Source organism: Pagrus pagrus (genome assembly GCF_965226575.1).
Source record: "Pagrus pagrus genome assembly, chromosome: 12".
Lineage (NCBI taxonomy): Eukaryota > Metazoa > Chordata > Actinopteri > Spariformes > Sparidae > Pagrus > Pagrus pagrus.
The window spans coordinates 19,675,855-19,683,710 of record NC_140196.1 but is presented as its reverse complement, the minus strand read 5'-3'; the positions used below and the strand labels follow the sequence as shown (position 1 = coordinate 19,683,710).

Sequence of the window (7,856 nt, the reverse complement as noted above, 5' to 3'; positions counted from 1 at the left end):
GGCCTAGAAGTGTCTGGTCTTTGCTTCTCCAGTGTGTGTTTACAGGTAAGGCTCACGCTGCGTATGCGTCTTTGCCATCTGACCTAAGTTTAGACTATGAGATGGTTAAAACTACGGTGCTTAGGGCTTATGAATTGGTGCCTGAGGCATACCGCCAGAAATTCCGCTGTTTTAGGAAGACTGATAGTCAGACTTATGTTGAATTTGGCCGTGAGAAGGAAACTCTCTTTGACCGCTGGTGTTGCTCAAAAGGGATTGATGACTTTGAGAAATTGCGTGACTTGTTACTTTTGGAGGAGTTCAGGAACTGCTTGCCAGATAAAATTGCTACTTACATCAAACAGTAGAAAGTCTCCAATGTGCTGTTCTTACAGATGAGTATGGGTCAGTCCCAATACACCCCCTCGCCCTACTTTTTAGCCCTATCCCTAAATTTTGCTTGTTCCCGTGAGGGTAGTGGTGTCCCAATTACTCTTTGCATATAGGGGTAGTGGGCATAACGAGGGGTAGGGGGTATGAATCTAGCCCTTCAAAGCGAGGGATTTCAGATGCTGACTCGCCCAGGGAGGGCCAGAGGAAATTTCCCAGAATGGTTTACGTCATCATTTGCATACTGAACCAAACAACAATGGCGATCCCCGGAGAGCGAGAGGACTCGGAGAAGAAAATTCACAAATGTACTTACGATTTCGCATGGAATTTAAAAAAAATGGGTTGTAATAACAGTGTCTGTATGTTTGTACAGTTTAACGTAAGATAATGCAATATGTGACCACAACAATAGCTGTTTACAATGAGAGTCGGCTAAGTAACATTGCCATGTCCTGTTAACGTTACTCGTTAGCTCTCATATTTACTGCAAATTTGTCGGATATTTCACACTAGTATGATAATAAGCAGCAAGTAAAGTTATTTGTGTTACTGTGTACCGACCGTTACCAACCGCTATGGTAGCAAGCAAAGGGCATTTATGCCTTCCAGTAATCACACATTTCATTCCAGGGACTCCAGATCAAGTCCGATACCTGATAAGGTTTCGGACCAACAACGAGAACAACTTCACGAAAAAGAAGTATGCTGCTAAAACACTGTGGGATTGAGTGATCTAATATTAGCTATCTACTTGGCATATATCTGTGATGGGGTCCTTAACCATAGTTAACATAACTACTATTCATCACTGTTTTCTGTTACAGGAAACTCATCAAAGAACTGGACCTGGAGGGCAAGGTGACCACAGCACAGGTTTCCAAAAAATGGGAAAACCTTAAAAAAAATATAAGGTAAGCAATGGTAATGTAGGAGCCAGGTTCAAAGGGGTGTATGTCCTGAGATCAGCTTCTTATTGAGCAGAAGCAGGACATTACACTTGCTCCCCTTTTTGATGCTGCTGTGTCAGGTAGCGAGATTGAGTCCATGTCGACTGGTTGTTTCTTATGGGTGCTCATGCCTAAGTGGACGCCACCTGATGTGTCCGCACAGGATGATTGGGGTGTGGTGACGCAGGTTGTGGTTCTGTGTCCATTTTGGCCTGAAATTCTCACCTTGGCGCATGATAATCCTCTTGCTGGCCATCTTGGAGTTCATAAAACTTACGGTCGAGTTTTACACTGTTTTTTCTGGCCGAGATTGGAAAAGGACGTGTGGCTGCACTGTAGAACATGCCATGTCTGCCAGGTGACTGGAAAGCCGAACCAGACCGTTTCTCCATATCCGCTCTATACAATCCCTGTTGTGGGGGAACCATTTGAGCGTGTTGTGGTGGATTGTGTTGGTCCCTTACCCTGCACAAAGTCCGGTAATACATTTTTGTCTGAGCTGGTTGAGGATGATGTTGGTCCGTCCCCTGCAGCTCCCCACGGAGGAGTTTTAAAAACTCTGAAATATTGTCACAACTTGATAAAAGTTTTCCACATCTCAGTCTCAGCTTGAGGATGTGGTTGAGTTGATTGAGTCTCACCTGTCTTTGTTCTCTGATGTGCCGCTGGTCTTTGTTTTTTAAGTTTTTTTTAATGTGGAAGTCAGGCATGTGAATGGGAGAGACACTGTCCTGGCTGACACGTTACCGAGGTGTCAATGACCTTTGTGTAAATAACATCTGTGACTGTTATTCTGTTATTTTATCCTGTTATTTACCATCTTAGGGTGGGGCTGTAGCTCAGTGGGTAGAGCAGGTGACCAGCGATCAGAAGGTCGCAGCATCTTAAGCAAGATGCTGAACCCCAAAATTGCTCCTGATGTGCAGTTGGCACCTTGTGTGGCAGCCTCTGCCATCAGAAAAGGGCCCTGCGATGAGCTGGCGACTCGTCAAAACTGGGATTGGCTCCAGTAACCCCCGCAAACCCCCCGAAAGGGGGGATAGAGTGGCAACATCCCTGCGACCCTCACGGATAAGCGGCAGAAAATGAAATGAGATGAGATGAGATTTACCATCTTAGGGTGGGGGTGTTAGGTGTCTGTTGCGCCCGGTTGGTTGTTTTTTTTCTCTCCCTCTGTCTTTTTCTCTATCGCTCTCCCTCTGTTTGCTCTCTGGCACCCTCTCTTCATTTGTCTGTGTTTTATCTTCCAGGAAGTCACACCTGCCCAGGTGTGTTGCAATCACCTGATGACAGCATTTAGAGGAGGATTGAGTGGAAAGCTCACTCTCTCTCTCGAGCCACTGCCCAGCTCACATCAGAAGGGGGATATTCTTCTTCTTCTCCACTTTACATTTGGTGTCTGAGCGTCCTTTTAAATACGTTGCACCCTCTCTGCGAGCCTTTAGGCTAGAGGGTCCGTAACAGCAGGTCAACATGAAGCAGCAAAAACTAACAATATACAGATCTCTCATATCATCCTTTCTTTCCTCTTTTGTGGTCTCCAGATTGTTTGAGAATGTGGAACTCTGATTCCTTGAAACAATGCGTCCTGTCTATTTAAAAAAATGCTGAGTTGAAGTCCGTGGATCTGCAACAAGCAGCATTCCACATGGGCACACCTACACCTGCCCTGCCAATGCTCACATGGCCTTTCAGATGCTGAGTACTAGGACCTGCGTGGGGTATGAACTGGAAGCTGCAGACCGTTTTATTACCAACAGTGTAGAAATTCCTGATGTTGACTAGGTGCATGAATTTGTTCCAAGTTGTTCAATAGGGATGTGTTGTCATGATTTCTGTAGCCGCGCTTTTAAGTTGAATTGTTCCTTTATTGTGCATGGGGGTTGAGGATTACGTAAACCTGTCCTTGGACCTGATGCATAGAGGCTCAGTTTCTGCAGGATTACCTGAGCATAAGTTGCACATCTGCTCATTTACTGAGATTGCACACTGCCCCCTCACTCTCCACCAAATTTTAATATTTGTCATAAGAAAAGTTAAAGCTATGGTCTACGATTTGAAAGATTTGTCATTATTATTAACATCATTTAGATGGTGGTTATGGCCCAATAGTATGACCTACACAATATGAAGAGTAAAAGGAACCAAATAAACCCATTCTCTCTATCGCCTGCAAAACTGAAAAGAAATTGACCAATAGGAGCCATCCCGTCCGGATGGCTCCTATTGGATCAATTTTCCGATCCAATCCCCTCACTCACTCTCCTGCTCACGTCTGGTCCCAACCCACTTCCGCATTTGAAACTACAAGCAGACAAGAGGTTTGTTTTGCCCTGAGCAGTTCAGCTGCCTCTGCTCGCCCCACCGGCAAAGAGTCAAAGAAAGAAAGTCTGTCACTGAAAAGACACAAAGCGGAGATGTGAAACAAAGAGGGCTCAAACCTGAATAAACATCGGGTCATCGTTTGAACGGTGGCGAAAGGTCCGTGAAGATGTAGGACCCGATGCTGATACAGCAGAGTTTCTGTTGGGCAGGTAATCTGTGTCTTTATTGTGGATGTTGTGACACAGATAACTTTCATGCCGATGCTGGCTTATGACTGTGAAAGCTGCCGTTAGTTTGTTTCTGTGTTATTAGACGCTGTCGAGACAATTTCTGTCTCTGCAGTATTGTCAACACTTGTTTATTTGTTCGACGGAGACGTTAGTCTCTATGCTAGCATTGTAAGCTAACATGGCTATCATGTTTACACCAAATCAGCCTATTTATTTGCTCGTGGCAGCTAAATGAAGCAGCAAGTAATGCAAGTAAGATGAATGAAGGGATGAATGAAACCCCAATGCGGTTTACGGGCATGGTTGTGTGCGGTCTGGTGCTACTCAGACAACAGCTAGGACACACACAGCTGGTCCGAGGCTCATGCAGGTTTATGTTTCAGCAACAATGTGGAAGCGATCGTTGTGATTAAAGCTGACGGCAGCATGTGTTCGTCTCTTGGCCCTCAATAACTTTTAGAAGTGGCTAACTTAGCTGTTGATAAATAGTAACTTATTACGTAGCTGTAACGTAACGTAGCTGTAACACGCTAATGACCTTACGCTAGCTTGGCTGTGGAGCTTAGCTGTGGACATTGTAATGACTTACAAGATTTACGTTTCAACGTGCATTGTGATAACTTTACCTGTGAATCCGACATCGTTACTCCGCATTCAAAGCTGGGCTGTATTTGGTTTCTGCCGGCTTGTTGCTCTTGTTGCGGAGGGGATGTGTCGCGGGAGGCTCCGAGGGGAGAGCGATACGAGCTCGGAGGGGAGGGTTAAGGAGCACAGAGGGGGGAGGGGTGTGTGTGGGGGGGGATGCTTTTTTCAAATCTTTCTCAGATCGTAGACCAGAGCTTTAAAGCTCTGGTCTACTCTGATTTGTTATTATTATTAACATCATTTAGATGGCAGTTGACTTGTCGGTCACTGAGTGCATCAAGAGATGGAGGTCGCTCAGGGACAAATTCGTTCGTCTACGTCAGCCATCCCCCAAAACCCCTGTGCTCATTAAAGGTGAACCCATCTCCACCACTGACTCATTCAAACTGCTTGGAATCCACATCACCAATAACCTAAAATGGAAAATCAACACAGAACACATCTACAAAAAAGCCCAGCAAAGACTCTTCCATCTCCGACAGCTCAAAAAGTTCAGAGTCAGGTCTCATCTCCTGCTCCGCTTTTACACAGCTATCATCGAAAGCATCCTCACCTCATCCATTACAGTCTGGTTCAGCAGTCTTGATACACTTTCAAGGAAGAAACTACAGCGCATCATTAACAGAGCATCCAGAATCACTGGCTCCGCCCTACCATCACTTGAATCACTTCACCACAAACGGACACTGCGCAGAGCTCGAAAAATTGTTTCGGATCCCACTCACCCTGCTCACTATGCCTTCCAGCTGCTGCCCTCTGGGAGACGCTACAGGACACCTGTCTACAAAACAACCCGCTTCAGAAACAGTTTCATTCCCACCGCAGTAAATATCTTGAACTCTGTACGCTGAGGAACAAGCATGGCCCTACATGAACTGTAATTGTAATTGTGTGTTTGTCTATATATGTTAAAATGTGTTATAAATGTGCCTGCATTTTAGATGTAACACATACTATTGCCTGTTTCTTCTGATGGTGTAGCTGCAGGCTGTTTCGATATCGCTAGTGTGTTTCATAACAAAGATACCCAGTCATAGGTGCCATAGATGTCTACATTGTTGATGTAGTTTATTTAGTTGTGTTACTTTGGCCAATGTAACCATATGGGGTTTATGTTTGTTAACAGACAAATATTGTTTTTCTTTACTATAGGAGCAGAACTCACAGGGGAGAGACAATGGAGGCAGTGAATCACCTGTTGATGGACCCGTTGATGACTGCCAGTCATCCCCCACACCAAATTCAGCTAAATCCACTCAGATCCCACCTGCATTCACTCCTTCAGTCTCTATGTAACCTTAGCATCCAACCTTCTCATCTCCAGTCTCCAAGACAGCGCCATCTCCTCTGTCCCGCACGGGATGGAAAAGGCAAAGGGTGCAGGAGGAGGCTGACAACTTTACGCTGGCATTAGAAGAGTTGAAAGAGAACAGGCTGATGATACTCAAGCAGCTGGAGAGGCCAGAGGATGCCATTACACGTTTCACACAAACAATGGGTGACATGTTGAGGAAAGTGCCTGAAGAGGAACAGGACGACACAATGCACGAGATTTACAATCTGCTGTATGGACGCATGAAGGGACGGAACGCCAACCTGACTTACTTAAACCTAGCTTAAGGAGACGGTGGCAAATTGCACTACTTTGTAAATAGTTTGCTTTAAGCAATTAACAGTTGTTTACGTTTAAAGCATTTCATTTACAATTTATGCATGCAACAAGCGACTGTGAACATCAACCTGTTTACTTTTGTACTTTAATGTGAAATCCTGTTTACTTTGCATCTTGTTTACTTTGCATCTTCTTTATTTTGCACCTTTGTTTACTTTCACCTTGTTTATTTTGAACCTTGTTTACTTTGACCTTGTTTGTTTTGCACCTTGTTTACTTTGACCTTGTTCATTTTGCACCTTGTTTAGTTTGCACCTGGTTTATTTTGTACCTTGTTTACTTTGCACATTAAGGACAAATAAAATACCAAATAAGATTTGAAAAGGTTTGGGGATTTATTGACAACACTTTTTTTTTTTGATATTTACTTTTTATTGAAGAAAAACAAGTCAACAGGTCAAGCTTCTTACACTATACATTTTTTTTAAGCAAACAGAAAAAAAACAATAAAAACAAAAAAACAAAACAAAGCACAGAACAAAACACAAAACAAAGCCAAGAGAAGCAAAGAGTCTGTGTAGCGATGAGCCAGGGGGAGTTTACAGTACAATTGATGCTGTTATCTGAAATCTGCTCTATATGGGTTGATACAGTCAATCCATCCTTTCCAGCATTTATTAAATATGTCTGTCTTGAGTCTCAAAGCAAATGTTAATTTTTCCTTTACAAAAATGTCATGCATCACATTAAACCAGTCAGCTAATGTGGGTGAACATTGACTTAGCCATTTTTTTTACCACTTTTTTTTACTAGCGACCAACATTATTCTGAACATGTACGCCTAAGAAAAGCCAAGAATCTGTTGTGGCATCATATCTAAGTACAAGACCTGAAAGCAAAAGTCAATCTTAATTTTCAAAACTTTTTCCATACTGTCTCTGACTGTATGAGTAGAGGGCAATCCTCGTGCAGTCCCAAAACACATGATAGTGATTCACTTTCTGGGCCCCACAGCCTCTCCAGCATGCGTCTGCCTCAGCCTGTACAACACTTTTTACATGGTTAGTAGTCAGCATATAACATCAATTCGTTCTGCTTCAGCGGCTGCCAAGTGTGCCACGCGACACAATGTCATCCTGCCATGGTACAGCTCCCGCTGGCTCCAGAAAGAATTTCGACAGTTGATCTCTGATACACAAAGCTACTGAAGTACAACATCTCTTGGACATCATCTCTGCTGGTCGAATAGGTCGCAGGTTTAAGTCGTTCGCCACATCTCTGCGCCACTCACCAGGCTGCACCGATCCAGCAGAGTCTGAATCTGGAAAATTTGGTGGCATGTAGCGGCTCGCCGGTGCGTTTGCCTCGTCAGTATAGGTCAGGTAGTTGTGGAGAACACCACAAGCCTTCACCACATCCACACACTTGTCTGGCAGGAATTCCATTGTCCTCCCAAGAATTCTCCACCGTGCTGCCATGATGCCAAATGCATTTTCAATCACCCGTCTGGCTCTTGATAGACGGTAATTGAAGGTCTGCCTCTCCCTGCCTAAATTTGCCCCTAAAAAAATGCAGAGTATTACTGAATAGAACAGGTTTGCACAACAATCACATGAATTAGATATTACATTTTGTCAAAGGAGACAGGGACCCCCTCGAAAACGAGATGCTGCATCTCAAGGGGTTATCCTAAATAAATTGAAATTGAAATTGAGAATGTACTCT

General features: G+C 44.0%; 1 long non-coding RNA gene across 1 annotated transcript; it reads left to right on the top strand.

Moving 5' to 3' along the window:
- The first annotated feature begins 365 nt into the window (after positions 1–365).
- LOC311266104 lies at positions 366–6,466 on the top strand. The gene is made up of 3 exons (XR_014623660.1): positions 366–1,072; positions 1,197–1,283; positions 5,672–6,466. It is a non-coding gene; the product is annotated as an uncharacterized lncRNA (long non-coding RNA).
- Positions 6,467–7,856: the final 1,390 nt, after the last annotated feature.